The sequence below is a fragment of the Carcharodon carcharias genome, chromosome 2, assembly GCF_017639515.1.
Source record: "Carcharodon carcharias isolate sCarCar2 chromosome 2, sCarCar2.pri, whole genome shotgun sequence".
Classification (NCBI taxonomy): domain Eukaryota; kingdom Metazoa; phylum Chordata; class Chondrichthyes; order Lamniformes; family Lamnidae; genus Carcharodon; species Carcharodon carcharias.
This window is the reverse complement of record NC_054468.1, coordinates 70,609,544-70,634,651: the sequence shown is the minus strand read 5'-3', so window position 1 is coordinate 70,634,651 and position 25,108 is coordinate 70,609,544. Positions and strand designations below refer to the sequence as shown.

Here is a 25,108-nt window from a genome sequence, read left to right as displayed (position 1 = left end):
ATTAAATTGGTTTATATAAAACCACCACAGTGACGAGCCAGCTCTACCGAAGGAGGGCTCTGCGCAAATGTATTTCCGGGTGAAATCTCTGCTGATTTCCCTGGTTTGGACCCTGCGCTCCCGCGACCAAGTTTGGAATTGTTCTCGCCAGTTGGCCGGGCTGGTCAGTTTCCCTGTTAAGTGACCTCGCTAAAAGTAACCATACAAACAGCGGGAAAAGTTACAAGACACACACACACAATCCCCATAACGCACAGCCCCGACTGGCCGCCTGAAGATCAAGCAGTCACCGAATTAAAGAGTTTTACTGCAAAGTCCCGGCAAGACTATTGAAGATCATTGAGAGCTGGGCTGAACAGAACTCGGCACATTCATTCGGATCGTTACAGAGAAGCTGTTCTTGAAAGGTATCTGTTAATTCTCAAATGTAGCGTTTAAGTAACTGCATTTTAAAATAACTTTTTTTTTCCCTTTGTGAGTGCAATTCAAGGGTAGGCATGTTTACAGGATCGTCTCATGGGCAGTGTTTGGGTGCCTAAAGTTTTCTGGATCAAACTTTGTGGGGAGCTTGTGTATATATTTGTTTCTTAACTTCGGGCTGTAAGTGATCAGCATAATAGTGGCAGGACAACCCCGGGCGGGCTCGGATGGAATCCGCTTGGATGCAGGTAGATGAAGCTGCAGTCGCTGAGCTCCGCCGTTCAGCTGGCTGCGCTGCCGCCCCTGTGAGGACTCTGCGTCCTGCTGCACCCACTGTCTGCTGAACGCCCTTGTCTCTTGGGGCCATGTTAATGAAAACAAACGCTTCTCTGTGATAACCGCATGTCTAAAGGTTCGATCAAACCGGCGTCAACACTTCGTGTCTGCCCAAGTGTTGCAGAGACTGGTAAATCATTTCGTCGTTCAGACTAGGTTTGTTTTCTTTAACATTATTTTTTGCTAGGGTGCATATTTATGTTATTCTCTGCTACCTGTAGGGCTTTCTCGTCCTTTGCTTCTCATGGTCTCCTTTGCTCGTGTACATTTATGTCTCACTATCCGCCCGGAACCAAGTAAAATTCGTGCCAGGTTAACTCTATCTTTGCAGCGTGCAATCTCTGGAATGAGAGTTTGATTTGAAAAACAACGTGGCGCCCTCGTCCTTTTGATCGTCAGCTGCCCATAGTGTCTGGTTTCACACTGTGTTAAAGCCACCATTGGAGCGGCCATCAGTGCTCCCTCCAGGCTGATATTATTCCAGGACACACACAAGTTAGAAACAGGACGGGGGCGGCTGTGCATCGACCTGACGCGGTCCAGATAGGTTCTGATGTTAAACGCCGAATTTGTGTAACGTTATACATGCTGACTAAGTGAATGAGATATCCTCAGACTGCACTACTACTTATGATCTCCTGCGATGATTGACGTTTGCTAATAAATGATGGAAGTTGTGTGCCACTGTTCTACCCAATCATTCACTCACTGTCCATTTTCTATTTTAAAGATGTATTTTTTGATGGGGCAACATTATTTTTTAACCCAGAATTGCTATTTTTTAAAGTGTGACTGGAATGATTTCAAACGCAGTGTAAATATTTTAAAACTGACCTTGAAATTAAACTTAAAAAACATTGCATTTATATAACACATTTCACAACCTTGGAATGTCAAAGCACTTCACAGGAATCAAGTACTGTTGAAGTCTAGTCACTATTGTAATGTAGGAAACAAGGATGTCAGTTTACATACTGTTAGCTTCTAAAACCCACAATGAGATAAATTATCAAACAATCTTCTTTAGTGATGTTGGTTGAGGGATAAATATTGGCCAAGATATTGTTGAGAATCCACCTGCTCTTCTTGAAAATAGTTGTGCATCTGAGAGGAGACCGGGTGTCATCCAAAAGATGGATTCTCCAATAATGCAGCACTCCCTCCATACTGCAGTGTTAACCTGGAGTGTGTGCTTATGTCCCTTGTGCTTATGACTCAGACCCGTGAGTGCTATCAATGTGTGGATCAATTTTTGTGGCCTTATCTTTTCCCTCAAGTCTCATGAACAGAAAATAGAGTTGGATGGTTTTGGATTTTGTGAACTTACCATTTAATTTGGGGAGAAAAAACATGTACTGTATAGCAGCAAATATAAACATGAAGGAGCCAATTCCTGTCTTTGCTTAATTCACATTTGAACAATATGACAACTTTGATATGGAGGAGATGGAGCATCTTTGTTTTTGTTTTACTGGGGGTGGGGGTGGAAATATGAGGTTTCTACTTCTGTTCAAGTTATGCAACCTGATCACCCAAAATTTCCACAATTTCTGAGATCTAGATATGATTGTAATTTACAATGAGGAAGAATCAATGTGCAGTTTTCTTTGGAGGAAGGAGCAATTTTGATTATTTTTTTGAAGGATGAAATTGTTGAATGTTTGATACAAAAGAAGAATGCTGGTAATTCTTAGTAAATTGTTGTGGCACAGTTTACTGAATGAATGAATTGTATAAAGATACCTTTGACCACAATCAGTGCATTTTAAAATCAGCAAATTTATTGTCTTCAGGGTCTTTTTCAGAGTTTATTCTGAGTCACTTTGGCTATGGCATCATCATAAGGGTCCCACTCTGGATGAGATTTGGCACTTTCTCTTTCAGAATCATCACCCCAACAACAAATCATCATCTTCTCCATCCAGTGAATTTTTTGAACAATCTGATGCCACTTTGTGCACTAATAACATCCCACGATTTGACAATGAAACCACACAGCATATCAAGTGGGGCAGCTTGCATATTTCCACGCTTTGTGAAGTTTTTTTCTCTATCAACCATCTACCTATCCCATTTGGCATGAACATAATCCTTGAATGGTTTGTTGAGGCACACATCCAAAAGGTGAACTATGAACATTAAATCCCCTGGTATAGCAGCAATGTGGGTGTTATTTCTTCACAAACACCTCTTGATCTTGATATTTGTTATATGGGATACAAACATGTCCCACTCTAATAAGCTGCATTCGTTATGTAGGCTATCCACACTATTCCACACTTTATTAGTCCATAACTTCACTCCATCCTCACCGATCCAACCATTGTCACCGAGCACAAAAACTCCTGCAGGCAACTTGTTCAGCATGGTTTTAGGTTTGAAAATTACCATAAGCTCTAATTTCATTCCTTCATCCATGTAGACTAGTACCACCATGAACCTGGTCTTCTCATGTCCTGTAATTTTCACGAGAACTGTTTTTGAACCTTTCCACTCCACAATTTGGTTGCTGAGCATATTGAAATTAATGGGTGCTTCATCCATGTTTCTACTGTGACTTAAAGGGTACTTGTGTTTTTGCTGCTGTCTGATGATGAACTGCTGGAAACTAGTACTGCAGATGTCAGAATGTAAGTCGATCTTTGAAGCCTCGAAAAATCCCTCCAAAAACGGAGGTCAATTTATATGCTAATTATAAAAGTGAGCTGCTGGCATTGGTGTGGCTGGTTGCTATTACGAAATGTCACTGGTTTCCGATGCACAGAATAGGCATATCTTAACTCCTGTGCATTCTTGTAACACAGCCCTTATCACTTGTTTGATCCCCTGCACCCAGTTATAAGGTACTGGTAAGTATTCGCATTTGTGGGGTGAAAAATTGACGCTGACTGCTAATGTGAGTATGGAATGTTATGGCTGAATTGTATGCTTTTATGCTAAGCATATAGGAGAAATATGATTTTTGGAACTGAAAAAGTGGGACCGCCTCAAAAGCCTGGTAGACTTATGTGCCACAATTTACTTTAATTTTGACATTGAGGTCTCTTGATAAGTCTCTGAGCAGTCTTGGACTTCTATCGCAACACTAGACTGTTTCGTTCCTCAAAGCAGCTACACAAACTTGAGCTGTTTGCTCTGAAATCTTTGCTGGATGCAGGGTTTGATTTGGTCCACTTAGTACGTATACAGTTCTGGTGGTGTAATGATTCCAGTGATTTTTGAGGACCCATTCTGTTACATGCATCTCAAGATCAGGGCAGTGACTGGTCCCTATTCTCATGGTTCATTTGTTCTTGGGCATTTTCTTCAGGGCAGATTCCTCCTTCTCCCAGTTTTGTATCAGTTTTTCACCAACACCAAATTCCCTCGCTGCAGAACAGTTATTTGACAAGTTAGCAAATGTTACGACTTTTAGCTCGAAGGCAACTCCATACATAATTCTTTTTGCTGAAGGATCCATTGCTGTTCATCACTGACCATCCTATGTGTGTTCTGCTCCATGTTGGCGTGCTTTAAATTTCCGCGCATCTTCTTCACAACACAGCCCATATCACCTGCTTGATCTGAGGTGTCGACTTACAGTATAAGGTAAACAACATTTATTTTGGGGGTGAAAAACTGAGGCTGACTACTATTGCAAGTAAAGCATGTTGTAGCTGGAAGAGGTGGGTGGGGGTCATGGTGGTCGCCTCGTACACCAAGTATATGCAAGGGTATGGTTTTTGGCACAGAAAGAAACTGGTTGTCTTATACACCAGCTTGACTTAAATACTGAACAATGGTATTTCAGTACAATTTCTTTCTTCCTTTCACTCTGCTTGACAAAAAAACTGTCTGGCCTGCTAAGCATTTCCCACATTTTCTGCCCTTAGCTCAGATTTATAGCACCTTCAGTATTTTGTTTTCAGCTTATGATTACTTACTTACATCGGATGTACCTGCTATTTTGACCTTGGTTGTGGTCCTAATGAATAATTGCTACAGGGATTGTAAACATACTAAATGATTTATAGGCAAGGCATAATTCACTTGTGGACTGCAGCACCATGATTCGTTATTATTTTTATGACTTGTGTGCGCCAAGACTCTGAAAATTTACGGGCCATATAGAAATAACTTGCCTGCTCTGGTGTGACAATAGAAGGGTTAGTGCCTCGTTTTATAACAGGCCATTTTGACATTGCAAACATTTAAAAAAAAAAATTTGATCTTCTCCCCTCTTTTGAAGTGCATACTCTTGCCAGGGTCCAACTTCAGACCCCTGAACCAGGAGATCATTCTTCATGTGTAAGTTTAATAACAAACACTAGCAGACTAGTCCACATGATGAGCATCACAGGTGAACTCATTAGTTTTCACCTAATATTTACTTGCACCCATTTTACTGGAGACAGAGGGTAATGATTAGGAGTGGGAACCCTTTTTTTTCAACGTCTACCTATTATAGGTAGGCTGTGGCCAGTTTTAAGACCCCAGCTGAGACCATCTAATATAGCACGAGGCCTAGTATCCTGTGCTCTTGCACGTCTCAGTAATACTGATTTAAGCAAGCTCTTGGAATGAATGGCTTGCGTGATATTGAAAATACCAGATTCAAAAAGAAGAATGTCAAATTCCTCCTTCGACAAAACAAACACTATATCCTTTGTCTGGTGAATCGGCTGTCTTTTCTGTGCACCCAGTTTTAAAGATTGGCTTCATTTTCACTAACATAGGAACTTGGCTTCATTTTCACCAACACAACCTGATAAACCGATCTATATTCTTTTCTTAAAAAACAACTTGAATTTTCAAAACTACATTCAATCTGTTTTTAAATGTGGCAGTCATTAAATCCTAACAATACATAAGAGGTCTTATGTTCTCATTCCTAGAATTGAGAAATTATGATAAATCATATTTCATTGTACATAATCTATAATAAAGCATGAGCAGTTCAGTATTGGGAGCATTTTGAATATATTGGGTACAAGACATTAAATCATTTTCTTAACAGTCCATCATATACCTTCTTCCTAATACAGCCAATCAAAGTTTGCATTAAAACGAGGCAGCCAATTAAATTATTCAGTTTGGGATAAAATAGCATTTTAATGTATTACATTTCTCCATGACTATTCTATGCAATTGCTTAATTGTAAGATCAGTGGGAAAGCTGGATTCGGGAAGAAACTCCTGATTTATCTGGAATGAATATACATTTCCACCTATTTAACAATAAATCAGAATTATTCTGGTTTAAAATAAAAACTATGCAGGTTTCTGAACCTGGAAACAAATAGGTATATGCTGGTATCAAAGTCAAGATTCTGTTACTGAGGCCTGCAGCATGTCATGTTGCTGGAGTTGTGCTAGGGATGTCATTATTAACAGTTTGAATCATAACTGGTCTCATTCAAAAAGTGGATGTTATTTTGAATGCTGAAGATGTGATGTTGCCAGATTGGAGCCTTTCAGTTTCATGTCCTGCTCTGAATCTGCCATTCTATCCAAGACATTTGGGGGTTTTAATTTGCACACCAAAAGAATTAACATAAAACAGGTGTGGTTATTGATAAAATTATATCCTATTTTCAAACCAGGGACTGGTAAATCTTCCTTCAAAGCTAATAATCTGCAATGTCAAGAGTAATATAGGCTTGCAAGTTGCAACATTAGATTCAATTGATAGGATAGGAATGACTGTTTAATTGTAATTATTTATAGATGTTAGTCATACAGAAATGAGCTGAGAGGGTCTAAGTGGCTTCTTCATGTTCCTGAATTTACACTCCATTTACTACTGACAGCGGCAAAGGATATTTAAATGGGTTATATATGGAAGATTTGTCTTCAATTTCTGGAGTAATAAGTAGTGAGGCAAATAGTGGCAGTTATAGCCATTAATTTTTCATAATGAGCTAAAAGCATTCTTTTAATTGTGTAAATTCATTATTTGTTGAGCATTTGGATAGATACTTGAAGGTGAAAAAAATTGCATGAATATAAGGAATGAGTAGGGGAGCAGGGATAATTGGATTTCTAGTTGACTCACAACCAGTTTTAAAAAAAAACAACAAAAATTGCTGGAAAAACTCAGCAGGTCTGACAGCATCTGTGGAGAGGAAGACAGAGTTAACATTTTGAGTCCACATGACTCTTCATCTTAAAAAAAACTTGCATTTATATAGCACCTTTCATGGCTTCTGGCTGTAAAGTACTTTGGTACATCCTATTAAGTTTTTTGAAGTGTAGTCACTGCTGTAATATAGGAAATATAGCTCAAAACAAGGTTAAATTAGGATAATCGGATCTTGTATGTCCACCTAAGAGGGCAGACAGGCCTTCCTTGGTTTAATGTTTAATTTGAAAGACAGCACCTCTGATACTGCAGTACTCCCTCAGTACTGCAGTGGAGAGTCAATCTAGATGTTGAGATTGAGCCTCTGAACTCCAGAGGTCAACTCGAACCTTTGACGCAGAGGTGAGAGTGCTACCACTGAATCATGGTTGACATCCTTTCTGTTCCTGGTTGCCAACCCTAGCACTGAGCTTATGTAGAAGACAGTTGGGATTTAAACCTGCCAAATACGTCATCCTGGAGACGAGGCTGGATTTAATAGAGGTGATGGGGCTTATTCCCACCAGCTGGCAGGAGCCCTGCGCCGCCTCCTTTGGGGACAGTCTGCCAAATTAAATAAAACTCAGGCAATTAGCTGGACAGCAGCCTTCCTCAGGGCCAAAGACCCCAGAGCGGAGGTCATGCTTGCTGAGAGCTCCCGGCCAATCAGAGGCCTGCAGCTGTATTGAATGGCAGTGCCATTCCGCAGGTGATGTCTACACCCACCCTAGGCCTCTATCATTGCTGGATCCCAGACCAAAGGATTGAGAGGGGTTTGTGGGGGTTGTTGGGGAGAGGGGCGTGGCAGCAAGGGCAGGCGGAGATCTCAGCGAGCCCCCACCGCTTCCTGATGCTGGGTCCCTCGATGAGGCACTGAGTACCTTTGAACGAGGGATCACTGTGCCATAGTATGCTAATTGAAGGATGAGATGTTCTTTTTATCCTGATTATCTCAGAACATCATAAGCACTGTTTGTAGGTCAAGATAATTTACAAACAGGTAAAAGCAAAATACTGCAGATGCTGGAAATCTGAAACAAAAACAAAAATTGCTGGAAAAACTGAGCAGGTCTGACAGCATCTGTGAAGAGAAAGACAGAGTTAACGTTTCGAGTTCCATATGGCTCTCCAGAACTAAAGAGAAGTAAAAATGTGGTGAAATATATAGTGTTTAAGGGGGGTGGGACAGGTGAAGCTGGATAGAAGGCCAGTGATAAGTGGAGGTAAAGGAGTGATTGCAAAAGATGTCATAAACAAAAGGCCGAAGAGGTGTTGATGGTGGTGATACTGGCTAAAGGAGGTGCCAGTGGTGACATTAAGAGTAGAAAGCAGGATGAGCAAGTGACAGATGGTCCTAGTGGGGGTGGGGTGGGTGGAGGAGACGGTGTGGGGAAAAAAGATCAAAATAGGCTAAAAGGTGGGGATAAAACAATGAATGGAAATACATTTTTAATAATAATAATAGAAATGGGTGGGGAAAAATATACATGTAAAAATTTAAAAATAAATATTTGAAAAAAGGGGATCAAGAAGGGGTGAGGATGGGGGAGCAAGTTCATGATCTGAAGTTGTTGAACTCAACGTTAAGTCCGGAAGGCTGTAAAGTGCCTAGTCGGAAGATGAGGTGCTGTTCCTCCAGTTTGCGTCAAGCTTCACTGGAACATTGCAGCAGGCCAAGGATGGACATGTGGGCATGAGAGCAGGGTGGAGTGTTGAAATGGCAAGCGACAGGAAGGTCTGAGTCATGCTTGTCGACAAACCGAAGGTGTTCCGCAAAGCGGTCACCCAGTCTGCCTTTGGTCTCAATGTAGAGGAAACCGCATTGGGAGCAGCGAATGCAGTAGACTAAATTGAGGGAAGTGCAAGTGAAATGCTGCTTCACTTGAAAGGAGTGTTTGGGCCCTTGGACAGTGAGGAGGGGGGAAGTAAAGGGGCAGGTGTTGCACCTTCTGCGATTGAATGGGAAGGTGCCATGGGACGGGGTTGAGATGTTGGGGGTGATGGAGGAGTGAACCAGGGTGTCCCGGAGGGAATGATCCCTACAGAATGCCACGGGGGCGATGAAGGCAAGATATGTTTGGTGGTGGCACCATGCTGGAGTTGGTGGAAATGACGGAGGATGATCCTTTGAATGTGGAGGCTGGTGGGATGAAAAGTGAGGACAAAGGGGGACCCTATTGTGGTTCCGGGAGGGAGAGGAAGATGTGAGGGCAGAGGCGCGGGAGATGAGTTGTACACGGTTGAGGGCCCTGTCAACCACTGTGGGTGGGAAACCTCGGTTAAGGAAGAAGGAAGACATGTCAGAACCACTGTTTTGGAAAGTGGCATATTCGGAACAGATGAGATGGAGGCAAAGGAACTGAGAGAATAGGGTGGAGTCCTTACAGGAAGCAGTATGTGAGGAGATGTAGTCGAGGAAACTGTGGGAGTTAGTGGGCTTGTAATGAATATTGGTGAACAGTCTATCACCAGAAATGGAGACAGAGAGGTCAAGGGAGGGAAGGGAAGCGTCAGTGATGGACCATGTGGAAGTGATGGAAGGGTGAAAATTGTAAGCAAAATGATAAATTTTTCCAGGTCCAGACGAGAGGATGAAGCGGCACCGAAACAGTCATTGATGTACCAGAGAAAGAGTTGTGGGAAGGGCCTCTGTGGGACTGGAACAAGGAATGTTTCACATACCCTGTAAAGAGACAGGCATAACTGGGGCCCATGCGGGTACCCATAGCCACCTTTTATTTGGAGGAAGTGAAACGAGTTTAAGGAGAAATTATTCAGTGAGAGAACAAGTTCAGACAGATGGAGGAGAGTGGTGGTGGATGGGGATTGTTCGGGCCTCTGTTCAAGGAAGAATTGGAGAGCCCTCAGACCAATCAGCTGGGGGATGGAGGTGTAGAGGGATTGGACGTCTATGGTGAAGAGGAGGCGGTTAGGACCAGGGAACTGGAAATTGTTGATATGATATAGGGCATCAGAGAAATTGCGAATGTAGGTGGGAAGAGACTGGACATGGGGAGAGAGAATGGAGCCAAGATTGGGAGAAATGAGTTCCGTAGAGCAGGAACAGGTTGACACGATCGGTCTACCGGGACAGTCCTGTTTGTGGATTTTGGGGAGGAAGTAGAAACGGGCTGTCTGAGGTTGGGCGACTGAGGTTGGAAGCTGTGGAGGGAAGATCTCCAGAGGTGATGAGGTCAGTGACAGTCCTGGAAACAATGGCTTGATGTATGGTGGTGGGAACATGGTCCAGGGAGAGGTAGGAGAAAGTGTCTGCGAGTTGACGCTCAGCCTCCACGAGGTAGAGGTCAGTACACCAGAGAACAACAGCACCACCCTTGTCGGCAGGTTTGATAACAAAGTCAGGGTTGGACCTGAGAGAACGGAGTGCAGCAAGTTCAGAAGGAGAGAGGTTAGAGTGCGTGAGAGGAGCAGAGAAATTGAGACGGCCGATGTTATGCCGACAGTTCTCAATGAAAAGATCAAAAGCAGGTAAGAGCCAGAGGGAGGGGTTCAGGTGGAGAGAGACTACTTGAGGCGGGTGAAAGGATCTGTTGAACGGGGGGAGGACTCCTGCCCAAAGAAGCGAGCACGGAGATGAAGATGGTGGAAGAAGAGTTCAGCATTGTGCCTAGCCTGGAATTCGTTGAGTTGAGGGCGTAAGGATATGAAACTGAATCCTTTGCTGAGCACTGAATGTTCAGCATCAGAGAGGGGAAGATTGGGTATGATGAATACATGGCTGGGGCTGGGATTAGAAGACAGGATGGGGTCAGAGGGATAGGAAGGGGTGGAGGATCCTGGATTGTCGTTGGTATCAGTGAGTTGTTGGAGTTTGCGCTCCTTAGCACCTGAAAGAAAGAGACAAAGTTCCTTGTTAAGGTGTTGGATGAGACGAAGAATAAAACGAAACTTGGAGCAAGGACAGCTTTGAGATAGGGTGAGTTGGTGCTGATGGAGGGAGAGTTTGAGGCCTCTGTCGCATCTGTTCCAATGATGCCACTTTCCAAAACGGCGCTTCTGACATGTCTTCCTTCTTCCTTAACCGAGGCGTCCCACCCACAGTGGTTGACAGGGCCCTCAACCGTGTCCGACCCATCTCCCGCGCCAATGCCCTCATACCTTCCTCTCCCTCCCAGAACCATGATAGGGTCTCCCTTGCCCACACTTTTCACCTTAGCAGCCTCTGCATTCAAAGGCTTATCCTCCGCCATTTCCGACAACTCCAGCATGATGCCACCACCAAATACATCTTCCCTTGACCCCCCTGTCAGCATTCCATAAGGACAATTCCCTCCGGGACACCCTGGTCCACTCCTCCATCACCCCCTACACCTTTACCCCCTCCACGGCACCTTCCCATGCAACTGCAGAAGGTGCAACACCTGCCGCTATATTTCCCCCCATCCTCACCGTCCGAGGACCCAAACACTCCTTTCAAGTGAAGAAGGGCTTCACTTGCGCTTCCCTCAATTTAGTCTGCATTTGCTGCTCCCAATGCGGTCTCCTCTACATTGAAGAGACCAAACGCAGACTGGGTGACCGCTTCGCTCGCAAGCATGACCCAGACCTACCTGTCACTTGCCATTTTAACACACCAACCTGCTCTCATGCCCACATGTCCGTCCTTGGTCTGCTGCAATGTTCCAGTGAAGCTTGACGCAAACTGGAGGAACAGCACCTCATCTTCCAATTAGGCACTTTACAGCCTTCCGGACTCAATATTGAGTTCAACAACTTCAGATGAAGAACTCTCCTCCATCCTCACCCTTTTTTGATCCCCTTTTTAGAAAATATTTATTTCTTAATTTTTATATATCTATTTTTCCCATCTATTTCTCTTATTATTTTTAAAAATGTATTTCCATTCATTGTTTTATCCCCACCTTTTAGCCCATTTCGATCTTTTTTCCCACACCGTCCCCTGCCCCCACCCACCTCCACTAGGGCCACCTGTCACTTGCTCATCCTGCTTTCTACTCTTAATATCACCATTGGCACCTCCTTTAGCCAGTATCACCACCATCAACACCCCTTCAACCTTTTGTTTATGACATCTTTTGCAATTTTGCCTCCACCTATCACTGGCCTTCTTTCCAGCTTCATCTATCCCACCCCTCTTAAACAGTATATATTTCACCACATTTTTACTTCTCATTAGATTTGAAGGAGAGTCATATGGACTGGAAACGTTAACTCTGTCTTTCTCTCCATAAATCCTGTCAGATCCTGCTGAGTTTTTCCAGCAATTTTTGTTTTTGTTGTTAATTTACAGATTGGTGTAAAAATGACTGGGTAATGTAAACACTTGATGCAAAACCAGCATGGTAGTCTCCAGTGAAGATAATCGAAATTCCTGAAATTGTTCTGAGTAACGGCCTGAGGCACCCACTGCTCTTGAATCTTCCAGTGGACCTCCAGTAATAACTGCTAATTGCACAAGCATTGTTGCTATAATTGGAAATAGTGACTCTACAACCACTTGATGAGTCAGGATTTACACTTCTCCATATTGTGAAAGCAATTTAAAAAAATCACCACAGTGATTCTAATAACAAGCTTGTTGCAAGTTCAAACACAGATGTAAAGCAACAGCTTTCCTTCACTGACATAGATGAGAATATTGATGTCCTTATTTTGCCATCAACAATCTGCCAATTGAAAATAATTCTCCATATTATATTTCAAAACTATTTCCCCTCTGCGGAAGAATTAAGTGGCTATCATGGTGTGTGTGTGTGTGAGTGTGTGTGTGTGTTAATTGGATCACAGTTGTATGTTGTCACTCACCACTTTAACAGTTGTGGTTAGCTCACTGTTGCCTCAAGTTAAATCTAAACCTGTAAATCCCAAAATGATTTATCTGAGGAAGGTGACTATCATTTGGAAAAGAAAGTAACTTTAAGAGTAAATTTCTATTTTTCTATTACATTTGCCCCAGACTGCGAACCAGTGTAGCCAAGCAGAGGGGAAGTAATGCCGTCTTACCCCACTTATGGGTCTACATTGGGTTCTGGAGGTAGTTAGGCTGGGAGTGAGATTTCCCTTCTTCTCGTTTTCTCTCATTTTTTTCCCCCCGTTAAGGGCCAGATGGCCTCTGTTCAGTGCTTTACTAAAGGATAGCAGCTGAGGTCTGGAATTGGGGGTATTGTAACCTTGATTGAATTTGCCTGTTATGCTGTTTTTTGGTGCACTTTTTAAATGTGAAATAACCTTTGCTGAAAATTGCTTTAGTTGGGACTTGTATTAGTTTAATACTGTGCATTTTTGTTCTGTGACCCAATTAGCATTCCCTTTCTTACTGGTATTTAGCTTGTGTGATAAATAGATGTCATTTGTGTAAAATATCAGGTGTTGACACACTTAGATGGTGCTGGATTTCCTATTCCTCAGATGCCATATATTTTAGGATCAAATTAGTGAATGCTAAATTATTTTTTTACTTTGCTCTATATTGAATATGTAGTTTAAATCTTTTACTTCTGTTATCTAGCACAGTGATGTTATTCTGTAACATGGTCAGAATCAGTTTATGTCAAAGGTGTTTAAGTTTGATATTGTGATTGTGTCTGATATCTTTCCAAAGAGACGTTGGCTTGCAATTCCTGTGAACCTGGTTCAAGAGGAGGATGTATAATGACATACCAGCACAAAAGGAAAATGGTCAGTTTATTGATAAACATATCATAATTGAGTTCTATTAAATCCATAATTCTCCTCTAAATCAAAATGATTGAATTAAAGGCCCAAAACCCCCGATCAGAGCCCCAACCCCTGTGTCTGATGCTGATCAGTCAGAAAACTACCCACTTACCTGCATATTTTGAATAGGCTCTAACTTTCAATCCACAGTGCAGAGCTCTCTCAGTGTAGGAATCCTCGTAGAGGGTAGGGAAGAGAATCTGTGCTGAAGTCATGACCTCTTTTTTACAACACTAGCTGAGGGGAGAGTTGGGGTGTCAGTGTATGGTTACCCAGGAGTTAGCCTAGGACTTTTCTGCCTAATATTTCCTGGGTACTTACCTATCTAGGTAAGTACGCCGGAACTGTCCAAATTCTCCAACTCCAACTCAGAGTTGAATAAATGTACCCGTGCATAACTGTCATTTAAAAAATATAGTATAGAATGTTGGGAGGTCTTATGGCACAGTGGTAGAAGCTCTGAGTCAAGTCCCACTTAAAGACTTGATGGCTATGGAAAGTGCATGCATAACATGGTCAAACAGGTCGATTATCAGCCTGTAAATCCTTCCAATATGCCTGATGGCAGGTGGTAAAATGCAGGAGAGTTCACCACTGCAGTACTTTGCCAAGCATAATTGTGGACCATCCAATGGAAGTCCATGATTGCCAATGCCCTCTTAGGACATGGTACCTGAAAGAGAAGGAGGAGTATACAATGTTACCAAAAGAACATAGCTGAAATACTAAGGGTAGAATTTTCAGATAGTGTCAGAGGTGGGAGTGGTTGCAGAGGGATGAAAAGTTGGCATTGGAGAGTGATGTCAGTTTGCCTGCGTGTTCCCACCTTCAATTCGTTTTGGTAGAGGCAAGTTTGAGGTAATGACCCGGTGTATAGTCTTAAGCAATTAAAGGGCCTATAAAGGGCTCCTGTGACAACTGATGTCCAGTGCTTCGATCTGTATTGCACTTTCTGGCAGCCATGCATCTTGTGAGACGATAGTTTGCCCTTTGGTGGTCAGCATCGTTTTAAACCCCCACCCCTCCTCAGCCAATACACCAAGTTGACCACAGCTGTGGCCACAGGCTGCCCTATGGAGGGATTTCCCCTTCACAATGATCGTCATGCAGCTGGGGCCACTTTTTTCTTTTGAAATATGATGAAGTATGTTCAGTGGGTATCTCCATCTTGAGGCGCCCTCTGTCTCTTCTGTCTACATTGGCAGTGCCAACTACTGTTGATGGGGCTGCCCACACTCTCAGTGCTTGAGGGCCTCCCATTGGCCCTCCAGTTTTGGGAGCTCACAAGCCATCCTTATGTGGATTGTGAGCTGCCTGCTGACCATTGATTGACTGTCTTCTTCAAAATTGCCTCATGCCTCAATGGCTGATGTGGCGCAGACCTGGAAATGTTCCAGACGTCAAGGTCCTGACCTTGAAATTAATTTTGGCTCTAATCTTTGGGCAGAAAATCAGGTTTTAATACAATTAGTGCCTCCAATTTGCTTTGGTTGCCTGTTTCTCATTGCTCTGTACCCATTCCACACCTTCTCTCCAGTATTTTTTTTTGAATATTACCTGTTTTGTTTGAGAAAATGGAGTGAGAGGTTAATCCAGGCCACAAAACGCTTCAGATGTCTCTAGAAAAGATTGTCATGTTGGCTGGAGGAGGATGGTTAACTGTGATTGGCACTGCGTGGGATTGGCAATGCATGGGAGATTAGCAACGGTGGCTGAGACGAAAAGCTTCCTGATGTAACCACAATAATGAGCCCAGGTGCAGCAACAGATATCTCTTGAGAAGCCAGTCATGAAATTTGGTTAAAGCCTTCAAACAATACCAGCCCCAGTAGCAGCATTTGACAGTGGCAACATCATATCTGGTGATGTCAGGGAAGTGGAAACTTAACTCCTACACTACCTGTATTGTTAGCAGGCAGGTGTTCAACATCCTGCCCAGTATGTTATAGGTGGAAAAAAATTAAGAGTAAGGAAAATTGCTACAATTTTTAAATGTCGACAATAAGATTTATTGGTAGGATGCTACACAGGGCCATTCTTAGTGATCTAGAGCAATACATTCCACAATACATTCCACAAGCATGCTACCATTAAAATACCATCCATAATCGCATCAAAAATAATGAGATCAAATTCAATGCTCCTGAAACTATTAAAATTCATTCTTATAAGATAAAGCAAATGTGGCTAATATAGGTGCAATTTGTGTTAAGTACAATGTGGAATAGATTCTTTCACTATTTCGGTGTTTCTTTTCCAGCGTTTACTATATGTTCTTGCACAGGGACTTGTTGCTACAAGCCTTTACTCCTCTACTGCGTTGCTTTTAGTTGGCCCACTAATGGCTTTTAGATATGTTTGGCTGAGACTGAAGTTTAGAAGTTGCTTTGTTTCACAGTTCTCTGCCTCAGATCAGGAATTCCCTATATCCTCTAGCTTGGAATTGTTATCTGTTTTTAACCCGTCAAAATAACACACTTGCTTATTTATAGCACTTTTTAAAGTTTCTAATTTAGTCATAGCTGACATGTCTGCTAGGCCAAGATGGTAGCACTCATGCTTCGGATTTTGAAGATCGTGGCACTAGCCAGCCTACAGATTTGAGTGTTCTAGGAAGATGCTTTAGTGTGGCACTGAGGGATTGGTGCAATGTCAGAGGTGCTGTTCTTTTGGATGAGATATTAACCCCAGCCCCTCTTGTGCTTGCTGTTAAAGATGCCATGGCACAATTTGAAGAATGGGGAGTTCTCCAGGGATCTGACAGCATTCTCCCCTCAATCAACACTACCCAATATACTCTTCCGATCATTCGTTATTTGCTGTTTGTGGCACCTTGCTATGTGCAATTTGTCTGCCGTGTTCACCCATACAACAGTGACTACACTTCAAAAGTAATTCCCTCCTTGTAAAGCAGTTTGAACACCTTAAGCACATATTAAGCTATAATACATATAACATAAAACGTGCAAATTTATTGATTCTTTCTGGTATGCTACAAGCTTAGCTACAAATCAAGCTTTGGGAGAAAATAACTTTGTTTCCCCTTTTCTCTCACTTTTCTGAAGGCTTTGCTCAGAGTTTTCAAGTATCTTGTTTTCTATGTGAGTCTAAAGGTCAATTATCAAGCGAGTTTACAATAGAGGCCATTATTGCTGGGCTAATCTTATCCTCACCCCACATGCACTTTGCAGCAGGTAATGATCAGGAGTGGGAAATCTGTATGATTTAGCCCCTCTGAAATGCAGGGCCACTGAAACTAATTTTGGCACCCAATTTGCTGCCCTTCATCATATTCGCTAGCTAGATTGGTGTATGAAATTTTAACAAACAAGCCTATAATACAAAAAAACTGCGGATGCTGGAAATCCAAAACAAAAACAGAATTACCTGAAAAACTCAGCAGGTCTGGCAGCATCGGCGGAGAAGAAAAGAGTTGACGTTTCAAGTCCTCATGACCCTTCGACAGAACTTGAGTTCGAGTCCAAGAAAGAGTTGAAATAGACAACTATTTCAACTCTTTCTTGGACTCGAATTCAAGTTCTGTCGAAGGGTCATGAGGACTCGAAACGTCAACTCTTTTCTTCTCCGCCGATGCTGCCAGACCTGCTGAGTTTTTCCAAGCCTATAATATAGCTTTTGGGAAAGGCTTTTCTTGGGTGGGGCAGCAAAAACAAAAACGTGAAAGAAAACCAATTGAACGCTTACAAAAGCAAAGCATTGTGTAGCACACTCAACCTTTGTGCAATAAACAGATACTTCATTCTCAGCTTGGGATATTGCAAGATAGCAAGCACAGGTAGGTACGTGCCTCTTATTTCTTCCTTTGGTTCCCTTCGTGGGAAAATTACAGGCTGAGCAAACACAAGTGAAGGTCTAGGATCAATTTAGTTGTCTGTTGAATTGGTGGGGTATTTACTTATTTATGGGATGCGGGCATTGCTGGCTAGATCAATATTTATTCCCCATTCCTAAATGCCCTTGAGAAGGTGATGGTGAGCTGCCTTCTTGAACTGCTGCATTCCATGTGGTGTAGGTACACCAACAGTGCTGTTAGGAAGGGAGTCCCAAGACTTTGACCCAGCGACAGTGAAGGAACAGCGATATATTTCCAAGTCAAAGATGGTGAGTGACTTGCAGGTGGTGGCGTTTCCATGCATCTGCTGCCATTGGCCTTTGTGGTGGAGGTGGCAGGTTTGGAAGGTGCTGCTGAAGGAGTCTTGATGTGTTGCTGCAGTACATCATGTACTGGTGCTACTACTGTGTGTTGGTGGCGGAGGGAGCGAATGTTGAAAGTTGTGGATAGGGTGTCAGTCAAGTGGGCTGCTTTGTCCTCGATGTTGTCCAGCTTCTTGGGTATTGTTGGAGCTGCACTCATCCAGGTGAGTGGAGAGTATCCCATCACACTTGTGACTTGCACCTTGTGAATAGGATTTGGGGAGTCAGGAGGTTAGTTACTTGCCGTAGAATTCCCAGCCTCTGACCTGTCCTTGCAGCCACAGCATTTACATGGCTAGTCCAGTTCACTTACTGGTCAATGGTAACCCCTCCAGGTTGTTGATAGTGGGGGATTCAGCAATGGTAATACCATTGAATGTCAAGAGTTGCTGGCTAGATTCTCTCTTGTTGGAGCTGGTTATTGCCTGGCACTTGTGCGGCATGAATGTTACTTACCACTTATCAGCCTAAACCTGAATATTGTTCAGGTCTATCTGCATATGGACATGGACTGCTTCAGTATCTGAGGAGTCATGAATAGTGCTGAACATTGTGCAATATTTGTGCTAGGTGTGGAGTTTTCCCCGATTCCCATTGACATCAGTATTGCTAGGGCTGCTTAATGATGCACTTGGTCACGTGCAGCCTTGATGTCAAGGGCAGTCACTCTCACCACACCTCTTGAGTTCAGCTCTTTTGTCCATGTTTGCACCAAGGCTGTAATGAGGTCAGGAGCTGACTGACCTTGCTGGAACCCAAAGAGAGTGTCAGTGAACAGGTTATTCCTGAGTAAGTGCCACTTAATAGCACTGATGACGACACCTTCCATCACTTTGCTGATGGTAGAGAGTAGACTGATGTGGCGGTGATGGGCCATTTTGGCTTTGTCCTGCTTTTTGTGTACAGGGCATACCTGGACAATTTTCCACATGGCCAGGTAGATGTCAGTCTTGTAGCTGTATTGGAGCAGTTTGGCTAGGGACATGGCTAGCTCTAGAGCACAAGTCTTCAGCACTATTGCTGGAATATTTTCAGGGCCCATAGCATTTGCTGTGTTCAGTGCCTTCATGTTTCTTGATATCACGTGGAGTGAATCAAATTGGCTGAAGGGCATCTGTGGTGCTGGGAACCTCTGGAGGCGGCCGAGATGGGTAATCCACTTGGCACTTCTGGCTGAAGATGGCTGCAAATGCATCAGCCTTGTCTTTTGCGCTGATGTACTAGGCTGCCCCATCATCGATTATGAGATATTTGTGGAGTCTCTTCCTTCTGTTAGTTGTTTAATTGTCCACCACTATTCCCAACTGGGTGTGGCAGGACTGCAGAGCTTAAATCTGATCTGTTGGTTGTAGAATTGCTTAACTCTCTCTATTGCAGGCTGCTTCTGCTATTTGGCATGCAAGTAGTCCTGTGTTGTAGCTTCACCAGATTGACACCTCACTTTTAGGTTTGCCTGTTGCTGCTCCTGGCCTGCCCTCCTGCACTGTTCATTGAACCAGAGTTGATCCCCGGCTTGATGGTAATGGTAGAGTGAGGGATATACCGGGCCATGAGGTTACAGATTGTGGTCGAATATTATTCTGCTGCTGCTGACAATCCACAGTGCCTCATGGTTGCCCAGTCTTGAGTTGCTAGGTCAATTTAAAATCTATCCCATCTAGCACGGTGATAGTATCACACAACATGATGTAGGGTATCCTCATTGTGAAGGCAGGACTTTGTCTCCACAAGGTCTATGCAGTGATCAATCCTACCAATACTGCCAAGGACTATGTGGTGGTCACTCCTACCAATACTATCATGGACAGGTGCATTTGTGACAGGCAAATCATCGATTGTTGGAAGTGCTTATCGGGTTCACTCCTTTAGGGAAGGAAACCTGCTGATTTGACCCACAGCGATGTGGTTGACTCTTAACTTCACTCTGAAATGGTCTAGCAAGCCACTCAGTTCAGGAGAAATTAGGGGTGGGCAGCAAATACTGGTCTTGTTAGTGATGCCCATATCCCATGAAAGAATAAAAAAATTGAAGAGGACAAGGTCAAGTAGGTTTTTTCCTCTTGTTGGTTCCCTCACCGCCAGCTGCAAGCCCAGCCTAGGTGGCCAACTCCTCCAGCAGAGGCGCTACTAAGCCACTCTGGGTGATGGATACTCTGTTTGCTTGTCACCCTCAATGCTTCTTCCAATTAGTCTTTAACATAGAGGAGTACTGTTTCATCAGCTGGTTGCGGGGGGGGGCTGGTGTCGGTAGGTGGTAATCCGTAGGAGGTTTCCTTGCCCATGTTTGATCTGATGCAATGCGACTTCATGGGGCCTGAAGTCAATGTTGAGGATCCCCAGGGCAACTCCCATCTGACTGTACACCATTGTGCTGCCGCCTTGGGTAAGACGCTCCTGTTGGTGGGACATAGATGGTGATCTTTTGACTGAATTGATGAGGATTTCCCTTTTTACACTATAATATCATGGTTGAAAACCTCTGAAAAAGTTTTGCCTTATTAAAGAGGTGTAACAGGGCTTTTAACGGCATACTAAATCATCAGTATTGCTGAACAATCTCTAAAGCCCTGTAAAACTGTTATAGTTGTGTAAAGTCAAATGCTTACAAAATGATAAAAGTTCCATTGTTTTAATTTTTTTATTAAAATTTGTTTGCTATTTCAGCTTTTAATGTGTATGTCCCAATCTTTATTTTGCTCTCTCTGGAGTAGATGGTGGAGTAGTGGTAATGTCACTGAGTTAGTAACCTAGAGGCCTGTGCCAGTGCTCTGGGGTTCAAATCCCAGCATGGCAGCTGGTGGAATTTAAATTCAATTAACAAATCTGGAATATAAAGCTAGCTTCAATAATGACAACCAATCATCGATTGTTGTAAGTGTTTATCGGGTTCACTCCTTTAGGGAAGGAAACCTGCTGGTCTGATCTAACTTTGCTCTGAAATGGTCTAGCAAGCCACTCAGGTCAAGGGAAATTAGGGATGGGCAGCAAATACTGGTCTTGTTAGTGATGCCCATATCCCATGAAAGAATAAAAAAAATGTGAAGGATAATCTGTGCATTTTACTTTCCTGGTTTGCTGTCTATGATAATTCTTCAATGAGATTGGCTGCTTAGCTTGCTTGATGACATCACTGTTACTAGGTGACTGCTGAGTTGGTGCCTGATCCAAACTGATGTTGGGAAAGGGGAAATCCATGCTGCAGAAATCATTAGATCTTTGTGCACAGCTTTCTTCTAGGTCAGTGCCACTTTGCTGTTGACCACAAATCTGGGTCATATCATTGTTATTTGTTATGTCCCAGTATGACCAGTATTCCAATCCCTCATAACATTTTTTGAAAGTTGTTCTCAAGCACACGTGTTTCTGCTACATTCCTAATCTTGCTGATCAGGAGTTGCTGTATTGAGTTTTTGGAGGAAAACCTGAGGGAGAATTGTTCCTAAGCTTCCCTCTTGGACTTATCAGTTTTATATTAACAAAAGACTGGAATGTATATTGAAGTTGGTTTGGTGACATGGACAGATTGAGAAAAGTTAGAAGGGCAGGAGACTCCTTGAAGAGCAATTATATTTCTTTCTATAGTATGTAGTATGTAAAATAAAAAATTCCTGGTTTTCCAAACGAGTAAAAACTTAATTTAAGAGAAAACACTATGTAGAGACTGCTGTTTCATAGACAGCTAAGTGGCCATTCATATCATGCCCAGAAGCAAATGTGAGTTTTACATGAGAATCCACAAAGACACAGAAAATAAGTTGTTGAAATCTGGCAAAGATAAAAGGGGTTTTGAATTTAGTCATTGCCTTTATATTTGCTGAGGTAACAATTGTGTAAATAATCCAGGATGACAGTTCAGTTGCAATGTCACCAAAAGCAATGTGATTTTGCCACAAAAGAGGCAGCCTTTCAACAAACAAATGTGGTTGTGTCCAGCTGAGTGCAAGTGCCACACGTCTGTTTACATGTTTTTATACTTGATACTTCCTCTCTGTGGAGTAAGCTGGTTCCAAGGTCAATTTTCCATGACAGAGCTGAGCACTGCATTGTTCTCAGTCTCCAAACTACATCACTTGACAGAGGCAATATTGATTTAATCGTAACCTAATTGCTGATTGGCAACAATTCAAAAGTAGATTAAGGAAAAAGGTTATGTTACCATTAACTTTAAAGAAGAGTTATCAACTCATCTGATTCAGCATGTGAATGAACTGTAATGTAATTTTAATGGAAAGCAAAAGACAAAAAGAAACAATATTTAGTCCAGTATATGCTGCTTCAATTAATTTTAACTGGTGCTTAGCATAATCCAAATGAGTGAACTGATAGGTTATGATGGATTTTTGCAGAGGATTAAATTATTTGCATAAAATGGAAATTAGTACAAGGATATTGATATGTTGAGAGTTTGTCTTTTGTCCAAAAACAATTGTGTAACTTTCAGTTGTCCGTTCATTAAACATGAAGAATCAATGCATGTATTTTTTTCTCTGTTATAATCAATGGGGTTTGTTTATTATGTTTGTACTGCGTATGAGGCAGTGGCATTGAAATACAATTGAATTCTAGAATTTTAAAGTTTTTAGGCTAGTTAGAAGTATTTATTTGTCAGAAATTTGCTGATTATTAAGCACACTAATCAAATTTCTATGCATAATCATGTCAAATGTCACTTTATGTAAGGAAATGCTCTGTTGTAATCCATTAACAACATGTACAATCTTTTTTTGTCCCATTCCCACATGCTGGGTTACCTGAATGGGTTACCCGAACCCATTCATTGGGTTATGGTTTAAAGAACAGATAGGCACATCTTTTTGTGACCTATGTCTAGCTGATGAGATGTGCCAGCAGTTGACCTGAGGTGGAAGTCCATTTTGTTTTTAGTTTTTATTTTAAATTTTCCTCCCTGTTCACTTCGACATACAAAAGATATTATTCTCATTCAATGCCGCTGACGACCTGAGTTGAAATTCCACCCTGGAAAAGTTCAGTGTGACTGGGAGCTATGGTTGAAGCTTCTATCCAGGTTCCATGCTGTTATATGTTGTATGAAAATGGTATGCTTCACATCTCAGTTGGATTTCATTGTATGCACAAATCTCTCATAAAATACTGTGGGGGAAGGAATGAGCAAACCATATAGTGCAACCTAAAAAGCACTATCATTCTATCCCAATGATATAACTAGGGGTGGGAGAAAATGTATAGCCTGAAACAATTTAGAAACCCAATTTAGTTGTATTCATCCAGTGTTTGTCTAAGCCATTTAACAAGGAAATACCAGCATTTTCCGTTTTATTCTGTGCTGAATCACCTGATCTCAAGCTAGCAGTAGGGTGCCAAAGTTGGCCTGAATTATGGATGGAGAAAGTATGCATCAGGGTCATGGCTTTTGACTGCTGTTTGGCAACTTCTGCTGTAAATACAGTAAGTAGACATCAGGTGAGAACACAACTGAAATTGGCTGTGACGCCTTTTGTGGTCAATTAGCCTACTAACACTTGGCTGTCAAAACTCACATAAATAATAGTCAATGGATGAGGACCAGGAAGTTATGGGCATCTGTAGGATAACATCGCAGTAAGAGGTAAAGACCTTCAGAAGATGAGGGGAGTAAATTAGCGAGGAGGTTGAGGGGATGGTTGGGGAGAAAGCAAATTTAACAACCATGTAATAAATTGCATTTATAGAGGTAAAGGTAAGAAAAAAAATCCCATTGTGCTTCAAAGATTTCTTGAATAGAAGTTTTTCACTATTAAGTGTGTTGGAGTGAGAACTGTAGTAGATTGCTAAAAGTTTATTTTTCAGCTCCACGTGGTTCCTGAGGTCTACCCATGGTGGGTATTGGGCATAGCTATGGAGGTCTGCAGTATGTGGGAGGCATGAGGTGGCATGGAGGATGAGGAAGGGTGTGGGCTAGATGGCCTAACATTTCCTGAAACAACTGGGACAAAGTCATAAAGAACCAAGGTGAACTTTCTAACAAGCCCATCTCAGGACTCACCTGCCTCCATGGCCATCTAGGATCTGCTTCCTGGGCCGATTGGCTTGACTCGATCCTGTCCCTTCCTCCCCAGAGTGTAAATTGGAAGGACAGAGGGGCTTATGGTGGCTTCTTTAAGGAGGGGGGTGATGATAGCAGCTTTAAAAGGAAGGGTGAATACATGAGGAGAGAGAACCGTTTATAATGCTATTTAGCATGGGAACAGAAGAGAATTTGAGAGAGAATGGGAAAGAATTTAGTGATCATCAGTTTATTGGGAATGCAATCAAGAAAAAAGGCTGCAGGTCTCATTCCTTTTAAGACATTCCTTTCAGCACTATTTGGTCTAATTTCATTTCATTTGGACTGTAGAAATTATAATATGTATTAATTAGAAAGAGTCAACTATGAAGGAGTGTGACATAAATTTCTGTCTCTAATAGTAAATTTGGGTTTTATGGCTGTAGGACATGTGACTGAAGTCTCCACTTTCTCTCTCGAGTGTTTTAAATAATGTTAAACATTGCCTGTGATAAATAATAATGGTTTCGTAGAAAATTAACCTTTCTGATTTCAAAAAGAAAAAATATACACGAGGGAGGCCACTTAATCACCATAGAAGCATTCTATTTTCCCTCCATCACAGATATGTATAAGTCCACATAACTTAGCAAAACTGACCTTTTGTAATTGCTTTGCTTTTTTCAGTTACTAAGCATGTTCTTATGTGGTGGCCACTTGCCAAATGTAGCTTTGATGTGTAGGTAGTGTGGTAAATGCATCTGGTTATCTTATACTACAGAGCCGCTTACATTATCTCTCTCCTCAGTTTTGGAAACATTTGAAAGCTAAATTTATTGGATAATCAAAAGCTATCATATAAAGTCACTCCCTGATACAAGCATCTTCTCAAACTTCATTTAGCTTCCTGGGGTTACGGTAATGGCTAATTTTTGTAAGAGCGTTTTGCTATACAAGGAAACAAAAATCTACTGTTAACCTCTAAAATGGTTTGTACCTGCCTTGGTTCAGTGGTAGCATTCTTGATGTGAGCCAGTAGGTTGTAGGTTCAAGTCCCACTCTGGAAATGAGTGCATAATCTAGGCTGCACTTTAACACAGTTACTGATGGTGTTCTGCACTGTTGAATGTGTTATCTTTTGGATGAGACATGAAAGCAAGGATCCTTCTGCCTTTTCAGGTGGACATAAAACACCTCTGGCACTATCTGAAAAACAGAGGTGGGTTCTTCTGGTGTAGTAGCTAACATTTATCACTCAAACAGCACGAATAAACAAATTGTCTGGTTGTTTATCTCTTGCTGTTTACAGGACCTAGATATGCATAAATTAGCTG

General features: G+C 42.2%; 1 protein-coding gene across 2 annotated transcripts in view; it reads left to right on the top strand.

The window, feature by feature from the left end:
* The first annotated feature begins 89 nt into the window (after window positions 1-89).
* Window positions 90-25,108, top strand: part of pik3cb (phosphatidylinositol-4,5-bisphosphate 3-kinase, catalytic subunit beta) — a 197,202-nt gene continuing 172,183 nt past the window's right edge. The window contains exon 1 of one of the 2 annotated variants that reach the window (XM_041178348.1): window positions 90-407. The gene's annotated coding sequence lies outside the window, so the exon portion shown is untranslated. Of the gene's footprint in view, window positions 408-794; window positions 913-25,108 lie in introns of those variants that run through there. The other variant, XM_041178357.1, reaches the window with a different exon arrangement.